Raw genomic sequence first — 21491 nt, 5'->3', positions numbered from 1 at the left:
TAGAGAAGGTTGCCTGACAGATTGTCCTATGTAATTCCTATTTTTTCCTACATTGAGCTTTATTTATTTTTTAAACTTGTTTCTTTTTTTAAAATTAATTAATTAATTAATTGTTGACTGCGTTGGGTCTTCGTTGCTGTGTGCGGGCTTTCTCTAGTTGTGGCGAGTGGGGACTACTCTTCCTTGCAGTGCGTGGGCTTCTCATTGTGGTGGCTTCTCTTGCTGCAGAGTACGGGCTCTAGGCGCGCAGGCTTCAGTAGTTGTGGCACATGGGCTCTAGAGCGCAGGCTCAGTAGTTGTGGTGCATGGGCTTAGTTGCTCCGCAGCATGTGGGATCTTCCTGGACCAGGGCTCGAACCCGTGTCCCCGCATTGGCAGGAGGACTCAACGACTGCTCCACCAGGGAAGTCCTGGACTTTATTTTTTGAACTAAAACTGGAATGCCAGTTTGATACATGAGAAAAGTGCAACTGTTAAGCAGACTAGATTCCTTTCTTTGAAGATGAATGTACTCACTTCCTCTGGTAAAAACTCTGTGGGAAGCAAGTATAAAAGGACAAGGGTACTTGGTAAGCACAGACTCAGACACAGGGACTTAGAAATCAAACAGGTCCAAGAGCTTTAGTGCTGGATGGGGCCTGTAAGATCACCATGGGAATGGTTCCTCAAAACTGGCTGCCCATGAAAATCACACAGGGAACTTTTATTTAAAACATACTCACGCAGGGACTTTCTTGGCGGTCCAGTGGCTAAGACTCTGCGCTCCCAACGCAGGGGACCTGGGTTTGATCCCTGGTCAGGGAACTAGATCCCACATGCCGCAACTAAAGATCATGCACGCGGCAACAAAGATTCCCGTGTGCCACAACTAAGACCCGGTGCAGCCAAATAAATATTAAAAAAAAAAAAAAAAACCTAAAAAAACATACACATGCAAAACCACACGTTTTTCAGTCTCTCCTTTGGAGATTTTAATTTGCTATTCTTGGCATTAAGGCTGGGGAATCCATGTTTTATGTAAAATGCTGCTGTAGTGATGGATGGTGCACAGCCAGGTTTGGGAACCAGTGACTGAGCCCACTTCTGTTCCCAGGTGAATACACTGAGAGGTTCAAAGAGATCCCCTGTCTCACTCAGGGGCACCCACCTGGGGAGCTGGGAGATGGCACTCAAATCTCCCAGCTTTCTCTGCGCCTTTCGAAAAATGTAGTGAGAAAGAGTCTCAGGGACAGAGGTGGCACAGCCTTGGAAGTTGTGGGTTCATTACTTTTTTCTTTATTGACATGTAACTAACCAGTCTGGTGTCAACCAGGAAATGCATGTAGCATCGTTTTCCTTTTTGATTACAAACTGTCAGAACAATCTGATTGTAGTGGAGCGATGATCAAAGTGTGGTTCTGGGACCAGCAACACCGGCACCATCTGGGAACTTGTTAGAAATGCAGATTCTCAGCCCCAGCCCAGAACTACTGATTCTGGAACTCTGGAGATGGCCCAGCAGTCTGTATTTTCAAGCCATCCTGATAATTCTGATGCCCACTGAAGCTTGAGAACCACCATCACAGGCACTTTTTACAACCCAACCATTGGTTAAAGAAGCTGGCCTCGGCCTTTCAGTTGGTGACGCATTAACATGCAGGACTTACGCCAGCCATCTGCTTTCCTTGGTGAAGGTTGTTCAAAATAGGGACTTTTGTTATAAATCTTCATTAGACTGCTACACAAGAAAGGGGGGGATGGGTTAATACTTGTTGAACACCTGCTGCATGTGAGGCTCTGTGCTGGAAGCTATTACCTGTTGTCTCATTTAATTCTCACAACCATCCTGCTAGGTAGGTATTATTATCCCTGTTTTACAGATTTGGAGTCTTGAGGTTGGTGGAGGTTAAACGTGGTCTTTCCCCTGGGTTATTTGCCCAGAGATGGTTGTGCGCTTTGCTGTCTGTGGTCTCCACTCAGACCTCCTTATGCACAATCAGGAGTCCTCTGGGAATCTTGTTATAAATGCACATTCCCTAGCCATCCTCTCAGAGATCCTCATTCAGGGGCCTGGGTGGATTTTCTTCAGGTGCTTCAGGTGATTCTGCTGCCAGTGGGCATCAGACCATACTTGGAGAAGTTCTCTCCTGGATCCAGTCACTCTTGCTTCAGTAGTTGGACCAGATGTCTCTCAAGGCTCCTTGGAGGTTCTGTGGTTCACCAGTGTTTTGCTCACAGGCCTTGGGCACTGGGTGGGGGCACTGGCGGAAGAAGTATGAGCATGGGAGGTGGGAGCTTGGGAGCCTGGACAGAGAAGTCTCTTACATGCCTGGTTGTTCATGCTCTCTGCTGCCTCTTAGAGTGCCCAGGCCATGTCTTGGCTTTGAGTAACTTGTGATCCTTTCAGTTATCTACCCCAAATCGTGCAACTTTTCTTATAGCAACTTCGCCCTTGTGTTGGTGGACTGCCCTGATGTGAGCAATTTCCTTTGGCTTTTGAGGTCAGAATGGCATTTCATCTGCTTGTCGATAAGATCCCTTATTTTTCAGGCATAGAATGGACATATTTAGTGAATGAATTGTTAATCCATTAGGAGACAATGATTTGGTGCCATTATGAAGGAAAAAAGTGAGATGCAAATTAAAAAAGAATTTCATCATGTCTGATGTCCTTCTTTGCGAGTTGGAATGCTGATTTCTGTCCAGAAGTTTAGAAGCAACTACTAACATAAGTACTAACATAAGTACCCCAGGGCTTCTGTAGTAGAAAAGATGCATGGAGAAGTCAACTTTGTTGAAATATTACATTTCTTTAACAAGTCTTAGTCCCTGAAACAAATTGTGTAGGAAAAGGGTGGAAGGAAATTCATGAAAGCAAACATTTCAGCTTCCTGGGATCCACTGTATATAAGGTTAATTATTTTTCCAGTAAGAAAATAACCGAGGTACAGGTTAAGTTTCTAAGGATAATTTATTTTGCCACTGATATCAGAGTTGGTAATAACAATAGGTAACTGAGTCCAGTAGCTAGAGCTATCATTTATTGAGAGCTTACTATGTGTCAGGAATTATATGAACATTCTCTCACTTAATCCTCAATAGACTTTCAAAGTAAATATTATCCTTCATTTTACAGCTGATGAAACAGGCTCAGAAGGATTAAGTAATTTAACCAGTGCTGGGACCGGGGTTTCCAGGTATGCAGGACTTTTGGTGCTAAAACGCAGTCCCAGGTAAACTGGGATGGTTGGTTTCCCTGAGTGTCACCCAGCTCACTGACCTACAGTTGATAGTTAGAAAGTAAGCCCAAAGGGTTCTGAATTGTCAGATAGATGATTCGTATATGGAAACGTGCAGATTTGCCCCACAGAGAGACCGTTAGAACATTTTGTGGTGCCCATTTTTCTCCATTTTATACATAATTCTAATCTTGGTTATTTGGTTTCCAGGTGCCTTGTCAATTAGAAGCTGCACATTGGCGGGGGAAGGGGTGACCCTAGAAAGGCACACTGACTGTTGTGGTGAGGGACAGCTGGCTAACTGACAGAGAAGGTGAGGACAGGGAGAATGAAATGTAAACTAATAAAAGACAAAATCAATACAGTGTCAGGAGGCTTTTATTATAGGGGCAAACATATCTTAATAAGAATAGCTACTTTTGAACATTTACTATGTGCCAAACACTGTTTTAAGCACTTTATAGGTATTACATAATTCAATTTTTACAAAATAATCCTGTTATTATCCTGGTTCCACAGATGAGGAAACTGAGGCACAGAGAGGTTAAGTAACTTGCTGAAGGTCACACAGCCAGTGGGTGGTAAAGCTGAGATTCAGAGCCAGGCAGCCTGTCTCCAGGGCCCAGATCCTCAGCATCCTGTTTCCGTGTAGGCCCTAGATCCTGAGGATGTAGCACACGTCAGAGGCATTTATTGTGATGGCCTGACTCATCCAAGAAAAAATAATTTAAGCTTGGGCATTACATTTCATTTTGTATTAATTAATTTTAAAGATTTTATCAGGGCATAGTTCTACAAGGCCTGTTAGGAGAAGCCATCCGAGCCCCCGCCCCCAGTTCATTTCCTGCTCGCCAGAGTCAACTGCTTTCAGTTCTTGCAATGAATTGACTCTTGCTGGTTGTTATATCCCCTGTCTCTAAATGACGTACTTATATTTCTATGGCCGGTTTTTCAGTTTGAGGCATTATCTGTTGATGCTTTACTATGGAAGAAGAGAATTTTAGCTTGTTTTTCCACCTATACCCCTACCACACATGTGTACCATTTCCATCTCCTCCTTCTCCCAACAGGTACAACAGAGTTTTAGCTAGATTGACATGTCATGGGCTCCTTTGTATCTTTCAGCGTCCCTCCTGGGTTGGGCAGATTCTCCCGAGAAGACCATTTGAACCCACCTGCCTGTGGAGTATGCCTGCCTTCTGGAAGTCCAGTGTGTAGGTGAGGGTGGAGGTGTCTTCATACTTAGCAACTTCTCAGTGCCTCCCCCTGCCTCCACTGAAGTTGGTATGACTCAGAGACCCTCTGAGAGTCTGGTACTCGGAGTTTTACTCTCTCCAGAGAATAAACCTTCGACTACTGCCAGAGCTGGAGGAGTCACAAGGCTGGCAAGGGTGGGGCTTGGGGGTGTAAACAGACTTCCACCATTTTCAGCCCCACTTTACCCTCTCCTCTCCCTCAGAGGTGTTTGGGGCCCCAACTGCCTAAGCCTTTCTGGAGATTCTGTGATGAGTTGCTTGTTGGCTTTCTCTAACGGCAGGTAAAGAGTCTGCTTTCCTGGGTCTGCTAATCGATTACCTCTTGTTCATCTATTCGATACTTTTTGGCTTCCAACATTTTCTTCCTGTTGTTTCCACTTACGTTCTCTTTGTTTTTGTAAGTTTATGTCTATAAGCAATAAAATTCTCTTCCTTGTTATACTAGTGAGATTTGGGGAGGGAATGGAACTAAATGTATTTAGTGTGCCATCTGTATCCTGAAGCCTGAGAGACATTTGAGAAAGCTTTCAATGCAAAGTGGTCTAAAAAAAGGTTGTGTTGCTCTAAGACTTACAGTTCTATGAAAAATGGGGTTGTTGAAGTTTTACTTGCTACTGAAAGTGTCGTTCTAGGATTAGGAGCATCATTGTTACTTGGGTATCACCTGGGTGCTCCTTAGAAATGCAGAATCCTGGGCCCTACCCAGACCTATTGAATCAGAATTAGCATTTTAACAAAATCCTAAGATTCCTAAGAACCCTGAAGGCTGAGAAGTGCTAATATGAAACTTTACTCAGCTTCTACTGTAATTTAGAATAAGCTAGCTGTAATGAATTTTAATCTGGGATTTAAACATTTTGGTACATTCCCTTAATAAATTATTCTCCACATTCTAGAGGTTGCTGTGAGAAAAGAGGAGTATATAAGTTTTCCTTTATAAACCACATAAACCGAAAATTCCGTGTCATTTACCAGATGATGTCAGACTGGTTATGTTCAGTCTTTTTCAGTTGCTTACATTTCAGGTTGGTGATGGGATTGTGTAGATTGTATCGGTGGAGTCTTCAGTCACACTTTGAGTGGTCAAAGTAAGCGGGTGGCTTCCCCTAGAGGCAAAGGATAGAGTGATTCGTTTTATGCCCAGCATCTATCCCAGTGACAGGCTTGTCTTCAGCTAGTGATTTGTGGGATGGGTGAGTCAGATAAGACACAATTCCTGTCTTCAGGATATTCAGGGACTTCCCTGGCGGCCCAGTGGTTAAGACTCTGTGCTTCCACTGCAGGGGAGCACGGGTTTGATCCCTGGTTGGGGAACTAAGACCCCACAGGCCGCGCAGCACGGCCAAGAAAAAAAAAAAAAAAAAGATATTCACCAACCAGCAAGAAATAAATTGGATAATTACCATCCAGGGTTAACCTGTTCTAGGAAGAGTGAGCACAGAGAAGGGGCATCTAATGCAGCATTACCGGCAGAAGAAGGAGCCGAAGGACTAAGTCTCTGGGTGGGTTTAGAGCAGGTGCCCTCTGGGGATTGTATCAGAATCACCTGGAGGGCTTGTTGGCCGCCCCCATCCTTAGAATTTCTGATCCCACAGGCCTGGGGTGGACCCACGAATGTGCATTTTTAACAGTTTCCCAGATGCTGCTGATGACTGCCGTCCCACTTTGAAAATCACTGGTTTAGAGAATTACAGCTAGTTGTGGTGGCTGGAGTCAGGAGGCAGGGATGACAAAGAAGGCAGAGGCCTAAGGAGTGGGGATGCCACTGCGGAGGTGGTGGCGAGCCGTTGGCTGGCTTTACAGAGGACGGTGATGGACACCCACTTACCTTTTGGAAAGATCACTTTGGCTGAGGCGTGGAGGATGGGTCCGTGGGGGGGCCCAGTTGGGGGCCAGAAAGCCGAACGTGTGGTTGATTGTAGCCATCCAATGAGAAATGATAAACACTTGGAATAAAGGCAAGAGGAGGGAAGAGCCCTAGAACTTGGTGGCTAATGGAAGTGGGAGGAGCCACTGAGGGCCAGTCAGATGTCTGGCTGGGTGTGTGTTCGGACTGTGTTACTCAAGACACAGGAGGAGAGAAGGGTCTGAAGCAGGGTCTGGAGAGGAGAGCACAGGAGGTAAGTGGAGGGCAGGACATGTTGAATTTAAGATGCCGGCAAGATATCTGGGTAGACCGCACGGTAGAGTTTCCCTCGTGAGTCTGGAGGCCGGAGTGAGAGGTGTGGGAAGTCCCGTCACTTCTGCCACTTAACACTGATCTCCCGTGGTGTTTGTTTGGATCAGGCCTTGTATTTGTAAAGAAACAGTATTAATATAAACCTTCAGGGCCTTGAGAACGCAATCCCTTTAAAGATGTCTTTTCAAGAAACATCTAATTTTTTGATGGGGGGAAAAAGAAAAAGTTGAAGTGTGAGTCTTCTAACGTTAGAAGGCGGTTAATACAGCCACCTTCTGTCTGAGAGACCAGGAGATTGGGTTTTAGTAAAAACTTGAAAGGGGCAAAGTCACTTGACTGGTTTGCAGGCCATATGACGAACAGCTGAGACTAATTAGCTGGATTGTGGGGTTTTACAGAGATGCCTGATTTTGAAAGTTGATGGAGCAAATTGCTTTTCAAAAGACTCTTTTGAAAAACTTTTACAAGTAGGCGATTCTGACTTTCACATCTTTGTATTAGACAAAAAGTAACTTTTTAGAAGAGGACATGTGATTCCAAGTTCTCTAATTGTTGAAGTATTGGGAACGCCAGTCTCTACAGTTTTAGGAAAATTAACCAGCGATTTATACTTTATCAAGGTATGCTTTTGCTCTTTTTGGTGGTGGGGAGGGAGGTAGAGTTCTGCCATGCCAATTTTCAAGTACTTAAAACACGTGCAATTTAACATAAAATGCCACTGCACATGTTAATTTTTTTTTTAAACAAAGACTTCAAGACATCTGCTAAATTTCTTGGGTTTAGTTTGAAAAGTGCATTTTCGGTTACCAGAGAGTGAGTATGAATACTAACTGCATTCTTCCTTTCTTTTCTGTACTTTAACAAAGTAACAGAGGCTTTTATTCTCAGATAATATGTTGAGTAAGAGAGCCGATTATGGAATTGAATTGCTCTAAGAGTCTCGCTCATCCTCTGAGCATTTTGTCCACAACAGTTCAAGCTTATTGGGATTTTGTTTTCAATATTGTTAGTAGCTCTAGTGGAGGATTATATAAGCGTGTGTTTTAGTATAAGGTGTATTTCTTCTGTCAGTTAAATTTGCCTTCAAATTATTCATTTTGTGATGTTTGGAAACAGCATTGTGAGGAAAGGTCCATCTGTTTTAGAGGTGCTTAGTGATAGTATGCAGGAATGAAAGATCTGGGTGATGAGTATGATGGGGTATCTTATTAGACAATTCTCCCTACTTTTAGATATGTACCAGTTTGCTGGGACTGCCATAACAAAGTGTCACAGACCGTGTAGCTTAAATAACAGAAATTTCTTGTCTCAGTCCTGGAGCCTAGAAGTCTGAGATCAAGGTGTTGGCAGGGCTGGCTCCTTCTGGGGGCTCTGAAGGAAGGGTCTGTTCCAGGCCTCTCTCCTTGGCTTGTGTATGGCTGTCTTCTCCCTCTGTCTCTTCTTGTCATCTTTCTTTTCTGTGTGTCCCTGTTCAGAAATCTTATAGGGACACCAGTCACACTGGATTAGGGCCCACCCTAATGACCTCTTTTTCATTTGATACCCTCTCTAAGGACCCTCTTCCAAATCAGGTCATGTTATGAAGTACTACGAGTTAGGACTTTAACATATGAATTTTGGGAGAACACAGTTCAACTCATAACAGATAACTCTGAAAGATTTCATTACATCACACTTTGCCTCCACGTGCATGCAATAGGTATTTATTAAGCCAAGTGCCTAGACTGTGTTGGGTGTTGAGTGTGTGAAGATAAATAAGACACTGTCTCTGCCCACTAACATTGGTTTAATCGTATGTATGGATCTAACTTCGTGAGTGTGCGTTCACTTATCTCTTCCATTGAGTCGGGGCCACTTTCACTGTTGGGTGTCCCTGGAGACACAATCAGCATCTTGGCACAAGGGCACCTGGAAGGGCTCCCTTGCTCCGGAACACCCTCAGGATAGGTGAGGAGAGTAGAAGGACCCCTAACGTTCATCTAGTCTGACCTCCTCATTTCACAAATGAAGAAACTCGGGCTTCAAAGTGCTCAAGTCATTTGGCTGACGAGTGTCAGAGCCAAGGCAGTGTCCTGACTTCCACCCCAGTACATCATTTTGTTTTCTTGGTCACAGTTCATGCTTTCACCTAGGAGTGAACCCAAAGTCTCATCAGAAATCAGGTGAGAGGGGGACTTCCCTGGTGGTCCAGTGATTAGGGCTCTGCACTTCCACTGCAGGGGACCATCCCTGGTTGGGGAACTTAGATCCTGCATGCTACGTGGTGTGGCAAAAAAAAAAAAAAAAAAAATCCCACGAGAAAGAGACTTGATAAAAAGCCGACATTCTCTGTTGAGATTCTTCTAAGTACCAAAAAAAAAAAAAGTTTGGGGGAGGAGTGTTTATTCATGAGGGCATTTCATCCATAGAATTTCATCCATAGAATGTCCATTTTGTAGTTAATACATCCCAAAGGAGTTTGCTCCCACCTTGGTTAGTTTCTCTGTCTCTTTCCGCTTTCCCTTTTTTCTTTCCAGGCACAGTGTTCAGTGACCCAGCAGCCATTAGAGTACAAACAACATTTTTTCTTCTTTCTTGCTGCTGCTGCCGCCCACAAGACAGGAACTGTGGTAGAAAGAGAATGCTGATGCAACCTTACCGGCCAGCAGGATAGCGCCATGGGAACCAGGACCTGCGCCTGTTTGGCAGGGCTGGGAGCCCAGGGCTGCCTCTGCCGCTGTTTCAGCATCTGCCCTTTCCAGTCCCTCAGTACCTGAGTGCTCACGGAGGACATGCTCCCCACTTCCCTCTGTTTCTCTTCTCTCTTTTGCTGTCATTCCCTTCTTCCTCCCTAGGAACCTGGTTGATTTATAGCTTGAGCCAGGCTGCAGCATATGTGGTAGCTGATGAGTCATGGAACAGGCCCATTAAAAACAAAAGCTGATTTTTGCAGAAGCCATCGTTCTCTGGGGCTGTCTTTGCAAGAGGACACCTTCCTGCTTTCTCCGGCGCTCCCGGTGTTGCTGTGGTGTGGCCGGGGCCCTGCCCTCTTGGCAGAGCAGAGGCTGGGTTCGGTGGGGGTTGGAGGGTAGGGAGGTGATGAGATGAGGGCGCTGCGTGAGAGGTGAGCTCGCATTGCTGCTGCTTCTCTGGAGGCAGGAGCCACTTTGCTCAGACACAGATGCAAATCATCCAAGAGCTGAGAGCATCGATTTTGTTGGGCTTCTCTTCTCCCTGATGTCGTCTGTAAAGGGGTCCTTTATTGTAAGTGCTGGATTTATCACTCAGCAAATATTGAATGGATCCTCTGCTTTCACAAGAAGGAGAGAGTCCAGACGGCTTTAAGCTGGCACCTCCGTGCGGTGGTGACTGACCCAGCCTATGCACTGTCGTTTGAAAAATTTCCTTCCTAGTGTCCTTGGATCTCTCTGGCTGAGCCTTAACATTTTGGCTCTTCACTCTAAAAGGCCATCTTATCTCTCCCATTTTCTCAGTAAATCAACTGTGTTGATGGCTTTAAAATCCGTCGTGTTAACCCTTGTTTTTCTTTTGAGCCCTGTTTCTGTTTTCCACATGCCAATTAAACACAACTCCCTGGATGTCCCCGAGACATGAGGGACATTTAATTGGTTTTGTCCCATACAGTATAACGTAGTAGTTGAGAGTGTGTCTGGGTTCAAATCTTGGCTTTGCCTTTTATTGGCTGTGTGACCTTGGAGAACTTACTTAGCCTTTCTGTGCATGAGTTTTTTCTCATCTGTAAATTAGAGAATTCATAGGGTTGTGAAGCTCTAATGAGTTAATATTTTAAAGGGCTTAGTAGTCAGTGAGTGTTACTTATAATCATCTCAAACCAGCTTTTCCTCTCTTAGTTAATGATAATACCTTTCATTCAGTTTTGGTTATCTTTAACTCCTATACCAGTCAGTTAAGAAATTATACTGATTTTCTGCCTCCTAAATCTATCTCGAATTAATCCCTTCTTCTTCATCCCACTGTCACCAACACATGTCACTCACTGTCTCTCCTCATAGCTTCCTGGTCCTCTGTGTATTCCCAGTCTCCATGTGGCTGCCAGAAAGATCTTTCTAAGACACAGACCTTGTGTTCCTCCTCTTCGTAAAAGCCTGTAGTGGCTTTCCATTGCCCAGAGGACAACACAAGACTTCCTAGTGCCGTATAAGAGTCCTTTCAGGCCCAGGTCCCAACTCTCTCCCATCTTTTCAGCCTGTTGGGACACCTCCTGTCGCCTCCCCGTGCAGCCCTATAGCGGCATGCATCTGCTGAGGTCCCCTAAGTGCATTGTAGCCTTTTCCCTCTTAGACCTTTGCAAGTGCAAATGCTCTTTCCCGACTCCCACCCTCCCATTCAGTCACCCCAGCACCTGCTCCCTTCTCATGGCTCTAAACCTGGCCTGTGTTTTGTACTTCGAATGTCAGACAGCCCTTACCTAATTCCATCAAAACTCGGTTACACCTTTCGGATTGGCATCTGTGATCATTTTGGTTGATGGTTTCCATGATGTTTAAAGGATAATGCTTATTTGACATATGAGGTGAAGTCCTTTACCACATCATATGTGAACTGTGTAATTTTTGTTCATTCACATTTGTCACTTGCGTCTCTGTGTGTTGATGTAAGTCCTTGGCTCAGGTGCCCCTCTGTGAGGCGGCATAGTGGGCTCCCCGCCCCTCTGGCCCCCTCTGCCCCAGGCCTCCTGGCTGCCCAGCGTTGTGTGCATATTTCTGTAACGTTCTTGTTCCACTGCATTTTCATCGTTCATTTCCATGTACAGCGCTTCTATTAGACCATTGCTTTTCTAGAGCCTTGTTCTAGGTGCTTAACATAGCGATGAGCGCAGGGCCTGTTCTCAGTGCTAACTTATTACAGGCATGATGTTTGAACTGATCTGCTCATCAGCCACGACCTGAATTTCTATCATTCATACCAGGCTCTCCCTCCTCAGTGTCTTCAGGCTTTGCTGGTATATCTTTGGATCATTGGTGTAGGACAGTCCACTTGTCAAATTTTATTTAAAATTATTAACACCTTTTGGATTGATATTTATATATCATTTTGCATTTAGTTCTGGTTATATTTAAGGACATTTGGTGTATGTATATTTCTTGGGAAATACTTCCGTATCTGTCACAGCCATTCTCCACATCATCCTATCCTTTATAATTTTTCTGATTTTGCATTTGCCTTTTTTGTTTTTTTGGCGGTGCCTCATGGCATGCGGGATCTTAGTTCCCTGACCAGGGATCAAACCCGTGCTTCCTGTAGTGGAAGCACGGAGTCTTAACCACTGGACCATCAGGGAAGTCCCTGCATTTGTTTGAGCCAAGTTTTCCTTTATTTATTTATTTATATAAATTTCTTGAGCCAAGTTTTCCTTTATTTATTTATTTATATAAATTTACTTATTTATTTTCCGCTGCGTCGGGTCTTCGTTGCTGCCCGCTGGCTTTCTCTAGTTGCGGCAAGCGGGGGCTACTCTTTGTTGCGGTGCACGGGCTTCTTGTTGCGGTGGCTTCTCTTGTTGTGGAGCATGGGGTCCAGGCGCAAGGGCTTCAGTAGTTGTGGCACGTGGGCTCAGTAGTTATGGCTTGCGGGCTCTAGAGCGCAAGCTCAGTAGTTGTGGTGCACAGGCTTAGTTGCTCCACAGCATGTGGGATCTTCCCGGACCAGGGATCGACCTGTGTCCCCTGCTATGGCAGGCGGATTCTTAACCACTCTGCCACCAGGGAAGTCCCCCCAATTTTTCCTTTAAAGCCACTTAAAAGTGTGTTAAAAAAAATAGATTGCCATCTAGTCTAGTTTTTATAGTTCTGAAAAGTGTTTAAAAAGTAAAAGTGATTAAGTGTTTATAGAAATCACAGAATGAAGATAGACTGTTCTTTGTTTTGTTTTGTTTTTGTTTTTATGGTGTTAGAAAACTTACTGCTGGCAATGGCCCTGGGGCTCCTTGGAGTCAGGTGCGAATTACAATTCTGTATAGTCTTGTGATGTTTAATTTACTTTTCTTAGGATGAAAGACTCTAGAAGTTTGTTTGAGAGCTACTTGCTGATTTCTATTTAACTGCCCTTTTTCATCTAACATCCCTGGTAAAATAGGTGTATTTCATGGAGTTAAATACAGACTTTAGTATAATTGTATAGGCCAATTGAAAAACAAAAAAAAAACTTGGCAGTTTTTTCAAAAGTGCATCCTAAATAATTAGCCAGAGTTTAGAAATGTACCTTCAACTTCTTTAATTTTAAAATGAAGATGTCACCTTTTTTAAAATTTTTTTATTTTTTAAATTTATTTTGGCTGTGCTGGGTCTTTGTTGCTGCGTGGGTTTTCTCTAGTTGCAGTGAACAGGGGTTACTCTTCGTTGCGGTGCATGGGCTTCTCATTGCGGTGGCTTCTCTTGTTGCGGAGCATGGGCTCTAGGTGCGCAGGCTTCAGTAGTTGTGGCACGTGGGCTCAGTAGTTGTGGTGCATGGGCTTAGTTGCTTTGCAGCATGTGGGATCTTCCCGGACCAGTGCTTGAACCCGTGTCCCCTGCATTGGCAGGTGGATTCTTATCCACTGCACCACCAGGAAAGTCCAAGATGTCACCTTTTTTTTTTTTTTTTAATTTTTTAATTTTTTGCGGTACGTGGTTCTCTCACTGTTGTGGCCTCTCCTGTTGCGGAGCACAGGCTCCGGACGTGCAGGCTCCGGACGCGCAGGCTTAGCGGCCATGGCTCACGGGCCCAGCCGCTCCGCGGCATGTGGGATCTTCCCGGACTGGGGCACAAACCCGTGTCCCCAGCATCGGCAGGCAGACTCCCAAGCACTGCGCCACCAGGGAAGCCCCAAGATGTCACCTTTTAAAAAGTGATAAGATCACATTTAAAAAAATTTTTATTGGATTATAGTTGATTTACAATGTTGTATTAGTTTCAGGTGTACAGCAAAGTGATTCAGTTATACACATATTCATTCTTTTTCAGATTATTTTCTCATATAGGTTTTCATAGAATACTGAGTAGAGTTCTCTGTGCTATACAGTAGGTCCTTGTTGGTTGTCTATCTCATATATAGTAGTGTGTGTATGTTAATCCCAAGCTCCTGATTTATTCCCCACCTTTCCGCTTTGTTAACCATAAGTTTGTTTTCGATATCTCTAAGTCTGTTTCTGTTTTGTAAATAAGTTCATTTACATCATTTTTAAAAATTAGATTCCACATATGAGTGTTATCATATATTTGTCTTTGAATTACTCCTCTTAGTATGATAATCTCTAGGTCCATCCGTGTTGCTGCAAATGGCATTATTTTGTTCTTTTTTAATGGCTGAGTAATATTCCATTGTATATATGTACCACATCTTGTTTATCCATTCCTCTGTCGATGGATATTTAGGTTGCTTCCACATCCTGGCTATTGTAAATAGTGCTTCTATGAACATTGGGATGCATATATCTTTTCGAATTATGGTTTTCTCTGGATGTATGCCCAGGAGTGGGATTATTGTATCATATGGTAGTTCTATTTTTAGTTTTTTGTTTGTTTGTTTTTGCAGTACGCGGGCCTCTCACTGTTGTGGCCTCTCCCGTTGCAGAGCACAGGCTCCGGGCACGCAGGCTCAGCGGCCATGGCTCACAGGCCCAGCCGCTCCGCGGCATGTGGGATCTTCCCAGACCGGGGCACAAACCCATGTCCTCTGCATCCGCAGGTGGACTCTCAACCACTGCGCCACCAGGGAAGCCCCTACTTTTAGTTTTTTAAGGAACCTCCATGCTGTTCTCTGTAGTGGTTGTACCAGTTGACATTCCCACCAACAGTGTAGGAGGGTTCCTTTTTCTCCACACCCTCTCCAGCATTTATTGTTTGTAGACTTTTTGATGATGGCCATTCTGACTGGTGTGAGGTGATAACCTCATTGTAGTTTTGATTTGCATTTCTCTGATAATTAGTGATGTTGAGCATCTTTTTATGTGCTTTTTAGCCATCTATATGAAAAGCACATTTTTTGACTAGTAGAGGGAGATGGCAGATTGGGTAGGATCTAGTGCATAACAAGAGAGGTATAGTAAGGCAAGAAAGATGAGGAACCTGTTTCCTACTCACTGTCACAGTCTTTTCTCCAAGTATCTGGGGAATACATTGACTTTTTTTTTTAAACCGTAGCCTTCAGGGTGAGTCACACAGTTGTGTGTGTGTATGGGCGGTGGGGTGGGATGAGGGGAGAGTATGCATGAGGGTCTTTGGATCTTTCAGCTTTTCTGTTCTCTCCTGTTCTACACTGTTGGGCTGTAGAATGCTTTCCCCCCAGGGAATCCCAGCTTTAATGTCCTATTTAGGGCAAATTACTTAGAGAACTTCTCCATCTCCAGACACCAAACCCTTTGTACACTTCCTCTCAGAACCTACCTCACCTGTATCTAGGTTAGGTGTTAATCTCATGTGCTCCTTCCATTATGCCAGCCATAGGTACTAACCACACTTGGAGTCCTGCTTCCGTGGTCAGTGTTCTCCGTTAGATGGTAAATTTGGCGGGGGGCGGGGGGGCAGGTGCTGTATCTGTCTTATTTGCATTTCTATCACCTTGCACAGTGTTTGCCTGTGGTGGGCACTCAACTATTAAATGAATGAACAAAACAAACAGATAATAACCCCTCATTAAAACAGAACCTGTCCAGTCTTTTCTAGAGGTATAACCTCCCTTGATGCAGCATTCCACAAATCAGATTTGTTCATCCTGTTTTAAGCAAAAGGAAATAACTATATTTTCCCCTCTATCCTCAGATTGTACAAATTAGATGATCATTGTGGCTGGTCTGGTTTAGGTTCGGAACCAAGGTTTTGAGGCATGGGCTGGCCCCTTTGGCTGGTAGTGTTGAATTGCAAAATATATATAAGCGTCACTTTTTATCTCTCTTAAGATGCTTACCATTTTTGAAATCTGTCACCCTCATTGCTAGGTTTTATAATGGGGGGAGCGCTTGAACCCCAGTACTTAAAGTCCAACATAGTACTGAAAAGAAATTCAAAAGACAACTAATGATTTTCTGATATTTCTCTAGGGAGTAAAAGACTATTTCAGTTGAAAACTTCCTGTGATAATTACTTCTGTCTCTAACTGACTGCATCTTGAGTGATGTTTTTCTTTTGGCTCCAAGCTAGAGCAACCTATGTACATGTGATGTGTTACATTTGAAGATTGGTTTTGAGTAAATCCTCTCAATTATGTGATACTTATTAGGTATTTCATTTTTTTATTCATTCAAATATTTATTAATGATTCTGAGAACTATAGCCTCCTCTCCTCAGGGATGGACATGGAAGAAACAGTGACTTTGAAAGAGAAGTCTTGGGTAGAGAGTATAGGTAAAGAGGAGAAGTCAGGAAAGTTAGAGAAAAAACTAGAAGAAAGGAAAAATAAAGATCAAAGGCAGAATAGTGCTCGCTTCGGCAGCACATATAGTAAAATTGGAACGATACAGAGAAGATTAGCATGGCCCCGGTGCAAGGATGACACGCAAATTCGTGAAGTGTTCCATATTTTTTTGTTATAAAGCAGAAACTAGCACACCATTGTAAAGCAATTATACTCCAATAAAGATGTAAAAAAAAAAAAGGCAGAATAATTATAAAAGCTTGTAAATTAACAGATGGAAGGAGAAAAAAACCCACATAATTTTCCCAATAGATTTAGGGACGAAATTTGATAAAATTGATATGCATTCATAATACTCATTCTTAGAAAACTAGTAATAGATGGTGCACTTCCTTAACCTGATAAGAGTGTGTACCAAAAACCTATAGCAAATGTTATTCATCACAGTGAAACGTTAGAATCAAGACAAGATTTTTATTCAGTACTTCTGGAGGTCCTAACTGGTACAGTAAGACAAGGAATATAAATAAAAGATATAAAGATTAGAAAAGAAATATATAGAATGTGTATATATATATATATGTGTGTGTGTGTATATATATATATATACTACATATATATTATATATATTTAAAAGATGTCACTTATAATAGTCACAAAAATATAAAGTACCAGTAAATCTAAAAATGTACAAGGTCTTTATGAAGAGAATTTACTTTGACAACATTTTAAAAGGCGTTAAACAAGACATAAATAAAGGTAGAGATTATACATTACATGGATAGATTCAATATCCTGAATATGTCAGTCTTCTCAATTTGATCTATAGATTTAATGTACTCCAAATCAAAATTTCCTTATGGTTTTTGAGGAACTTAGATGGAAGTGTGAAAGGTCAAGGATGTCCACAGTGAGGTAGAGGGGCCTGGTCCTTCCAGATATAAACAATAAATATAAAGCTGTATTATAAAGCCATAGTAGTAGTTAAGACCATATGACATTGGCCCAGGGATAATGAAAATGACCAAAGGAACAGAAGAGAGAGCCATGAAACAGATCTAATCAGATATGGTGACTCACTAGGGAAAGCATAATTTTTCTCAGTAAATGGTACTATGATAATTAGGTGTCCTTCTGGGGAAACTAATGAAATTGGATTCCTACATACACCTTAAAAATTCCCACTGGATTGAAGACTTAATGTGAAAGGCAAAATCTTTTAGAAAATAATGTAGAAGAATATCTTTATTACTTTAGGTAAAGAAGGATTTCTTTCATGATATGAAAAGAACTATCTATAAAAGTTTGATAGATATGACTACTGGAAGATTGAGCCATTAAAAAAGTGAAAAGACAAACAGCTAGGTCCTACTGTGTAGCACAGGGAACTATATTCAATATCCTGAGATAAACCATAATGGAAAAGAATATAAAAAAGACTCTTTCGCGCTCTCTCTCTCTCTCTCTCTCTACATAAACTGAGTCACTTTGCTGTACAGCAGAAATTAACACAAGATTGCAAATCCAACTATACTTCAATTAAGAAAAAAAAAGTGAAAAGACAAACCACAAACAGGAAGAAGATATTTGCAACCTCTGTAACTGACAAAGGACCAGTCGCCAGAATATATGAAGAACTTCTTCATAAGACAGGAAAAGACAACCCAATAGAAGAAAAGAAAAAGACAACCCAATAGAAGAAAAAGACATAAGAAAAAGACATAAGAATGTCTTTAAGAAAAAGTCCATAAGAAAAAGACAACCCAATAGAAGAAAAAGGGAAAGGACATGACTATGCTCTTCCACAAGAAGAAATCAAATGGCCAACAAATTAAAAAAAAAAAAAAAGGAATTGAATGGCTCAACCACATTAGCAATAAAAGAAATGCTAATTTAGATTACAGTGTGTTACCATTTTGAGAAGTCTGACAATAAAATGTTGGTGAAGATGTGAAGTTGGGAGAGTACAACAATTATGCTGGACAACAATTTGGCATTGTCTTGTACTGAATATTATTGAACGCGCACATACCTATGCCCCAGGAATGTCACTCTTTGGTATCTACCCTTCTCCCCTGGTATGTTCTGAATTGGTTCAGATGTGTTGAGACAGTAAACGCTTCTTCTCTCAGGGTTGTTGGGCAGGGCCTGGCATTGCTGGAATGCCCAGATCTGTGGCCTTCGATTATGAGCATTTGACCCAGTTCGTCAAACAAATAGCATGAAAAAGGTTGCCAAACAATTTCCTGGAGAAGCTCTTGCTGGCATGCATCAGGAGACGGTGCACATGCATATTTATAGAAGTGTTGTTTTATTTTAAATGAGAACAAAAACATGGGGGACATGGTCTAGTTAGCTAATTCTCTTCTGAAAACCCACAGCCATTAAGTAATTAGAAAAGGGTTTGGGCTTGTCATTTCTTAATATCAGCGGTAAAAGTGGTAATTACATCAAGCCGAGTGAGAGAGGCAGAGAATGAGGCTGAAGGAAAATGATATACCCCTGGCCATTATGTATTTTTATTAACATGTAGTCAGATGGGTGGGATATAGGGTGATGTTTTGAATCTGAATTGGTGCCCTAATAAAGGCTCCCCAAAGGAGAGAACAGTCTAGAGGCAAGGAGATATCCAGCTGTCCTCCTTGACATTTCCCTTTTACTTACTGTCAGATACTAGAGGCATGATGTCTGCACATGAAGTTTCATCACAACAGCAGGGACTTCCCATCATGTCCCATGTAATTTAGTTTGAGTGAGAACACCCTGCTGTGATCCTTGGTCTTGTGTGTTCCCTCTTCTGTGGTTTGTACAGTCATGGCCTTCTTTTTGGACCTTTCACTGTTGGCCCTTCTGCCTCTGTCCCAAGGACAGAGATAAATGTGGGACCATAGTGAAAGGGGATGGTTTTCAAGCACTTCTCTGTCATGTGGCTTTGTTGACCCCTAACTCTCAGTCTGTCCCAATCCAATCTCATCATCTTTTCCCTCCAAAAATCTGGTGGCCACCCACAAGAAACTTCTGCCCACTTCAGCTCTCTCTCTTCCCAAACTTCAAATATCCTGTTTCTGTCAGCAGCCCCATTTTGCTGTCTTGGTCACCCAGTTTCATTCTTGGTAGTACTTTCTCTTTGCTGCTTCCTCCTCTACCCAGTGAGGCACTGCATTTTATTATTATTATTTTTTTTTATACTATAACCATTTTATTTACCATCAAGAATCCACAAAATCAATGCGGATGTCTCTTGGATCTTTTCCATCTCATGCTCATGTCTAGGCTCTCGTCTTTAAGGAGTGAGAGGTGACACGAGGGACAGCTGCCACCATGAACCCATTTAAACGTCTCGTGGCTAAACTCTTCAAATGTAGAATGTTTGTGTAGAGAGAGAGACCATTGAGTTCAGCCCTCTTATTTCATATTTGAGGAAACAAGGCCTGGAGAAGGGATGGTGACCCATGCTGGATCACACACAGATGGTAGCAGAGCTGAAACGAGTACCCAGCACACCGACAGGTTTGTTGTTCAGCCTTCTTCAGCTTGCCACATTGCCTCGTAAGCATTCCTTTGAATTTATAGCCAGTTTTATAGTTATTTGTGGATTTGTCTTATGTTTCTCTGACTGTAAATTTTGAGGGAAAGAACTATATCGTATTTACATTCGTAGCCTTTGAAGTAGTTAACAGGGCTTCTCAATACTTGTTAAATTGCAGTCAAAACATGTTCTTGCACCAAACATTCCATCTTTCCTACTCACCACCACTGAGGTAAATCTCTTCCGGCTTTGAAGGTGTTCAGCTAAGGCCCTGGTTTCTGCTTGAAGCCTTGGTCAGATTGTGCCCTGTTTCTGACCTCTTGGGGTCTTTAATCCTCCCAGTGATCTTGCTAGATAAACACTCCCATATTGAGGAAACAGGCTGGGAGAGGTTACGTGACTTGCCCGAGATCACACAGCTAGGAAGTACGTTGCAGAATCCAGGTGTTCTGACATCAAGCCCATTTCACTTTTTTTTTTTTTTTTTTTTTTTTTGTGGTACGCGGGCCTCTCACTGTCGTGGCCTCTCCTGTTGCGGAGCACAGGCTCTGGACGCGCAGGCTCAGCGGCCATGGCTCACGGGCCCAGCCGCTCTGCGGCATGTGGGATCTTCCCGGACCGGGGCACGAACCGTGTCCCCTGCATCGGCAGGCGGACTCTCAACCACTGAGCCACCAGGGAAGCCCCCCATTTCACTTTTGATATCCTGGGCTGGGTGACATTTTGCTTCCTGATTATCTTGTCTTATTTGTCCTTTGTTGGAAGTGAGTTCATTTTATTTGCTCATCCCAATTACCAAGTTCTTGAGGGTTCTCATATTTCTCTTGTGCCATTTGTAGTTGCCAACACAGTACTGGGCACATAGAAACTGCTTATCAAATACTGTTGAGTTGAATGCAAATATAATTTAATTTACCAAAAAAGAGCAGCTAGGGACTTCCCTGGTGGCTCAGTGGTCAAGAATCCGCCTGCCAATGCAGGGGACACAGGTTCGAACCCTGGTCCGGGAAGATCCCATATGCTGCAGAGCAACTAAGCCCGTGCGCCACAGCTACTGAGCCTGCGCTCTGGAGCCCGCGAGCCACAACTACTGAGCCCTCGTGCCACAACTACTGAAGCCCGTGAGCCTATTGCCCGTGCTCCGCAACAAAGAGAGGACACTGCAATGAGGAACCCACACATTGCAATGGAGAGTAGCCCCTGCTCGCCAAAACTAGAGAAAGCCTGCGCGCAGCAACGAAGACCCAACACAGCCATAAATAAATAAATAAATAAACTTATTAAAAAAAAAAAAAAAAAGAGCCGCTATCAGTGGAGCTCCAAGACACCTTATGAGTCATTCCTGAATGAAATCAGCAGGGAACAGAGGGAAACAGAGGAAGGAAAAGGCTGTCAGAGAAAGCCAGATGGTAGACACAATTAGCAATTGAGTGACAGCTGGCCTGTTTTAAGTCCAGCAGTGAGGTGTGGAGGGGAAGCGACACACAAGAAGAACAGTCCCGGCAATACGCAAGTTTACTGGGGAGCTGAGGAATGGGAGAGGAGTACTCAGAAGTAGTGTAATACCCGTCCAAGTTAACCAAGATAAAGCACTCATACATATTGAGAAAACATTGGTTAAAGGAATATCCAGAGCATGATGTGGCCTAGGAGGACTGGTTTCCAGGCTAAGAGTGGAATGGGTAGAGAAACTTTTGGCTTAGTTCGTGATCATACTGTTAATTACTGAGACTGTGAGAAGAGGAACATAAGTAGGTGAGGATGTTGCCATTGAAACAACTTCCCTTCCCCTTTCTCTACTACGGCGATCAGTAGGGTCTCAGTCCTGAGCCCTGATGGTCAGAAGTGAAGGGAACTCAAATGATTGCACATGTCCTCTGTGCACAGAGGTGTGTTGTGATGGCCAACTCCATGGCTTTTCCGATACTGCTTCATTTCACTTTCTTCTCTGTGTATT

General features: G+C 43.1%; 1 protein-coding gene and 1 non-coding gene across 3 annotated transcripts in view; both read left to right on the top strand.

Annotated features, from left to right (window-relative positions):
* RAB27A (RAB27A, member RAS oncogene family) overlaps positions 1–21491 on the top strand; it is a 74185-nt gene that overhangs the window by 8593 nt on the left and 44101 nt on the right. Inside the window, exon 1 of one of the 2 annotated variants that reach the window (XM_027123072.1) lies at positions 7160–7273. The exons of the other annotated variant lie outside the window; for it this stretch is intronic. The gene's annotated coding sequence lies outside the window, so the exon portion shown is untranslated. Of the gene's footprint in view, positions 1–7159; positions 7274–21491 lie in introns of those variants that run through there. 2 annotated transcript variants of the gene reach the window in all.
* On the top strand, positions 16068–16174 carry LOC113629393 (U6 spliceosomal RNA). Its single transcript, XR_003436523.1, has one exon. It is a non-coding gene; the product is annotated as a U6 spliceosomal RNA (small nuclear RNA).

This window comes from Aethalodelphis obliquidens, unplaced genomic scaffold (genome assembly GCF_003676395.1).
Source record: "Aethalodelphis obliquidens isolate GAN/ISIS:26980383/991018 unplaced genomic scaffold, ASM367639v1 scaffold26, whole genome shotgun sequence".
NCBI lineage: Eukaryota > Metazoa > Chordata > Mammalia > Artiodactyla > Delphinidae > Aethalodelphis > Aethalodelphis obliquidens.
Note: the sequence above shows the minus strand (reverse complement) of the source record. Positions and strands in the feature narration are given on the sequence as shown.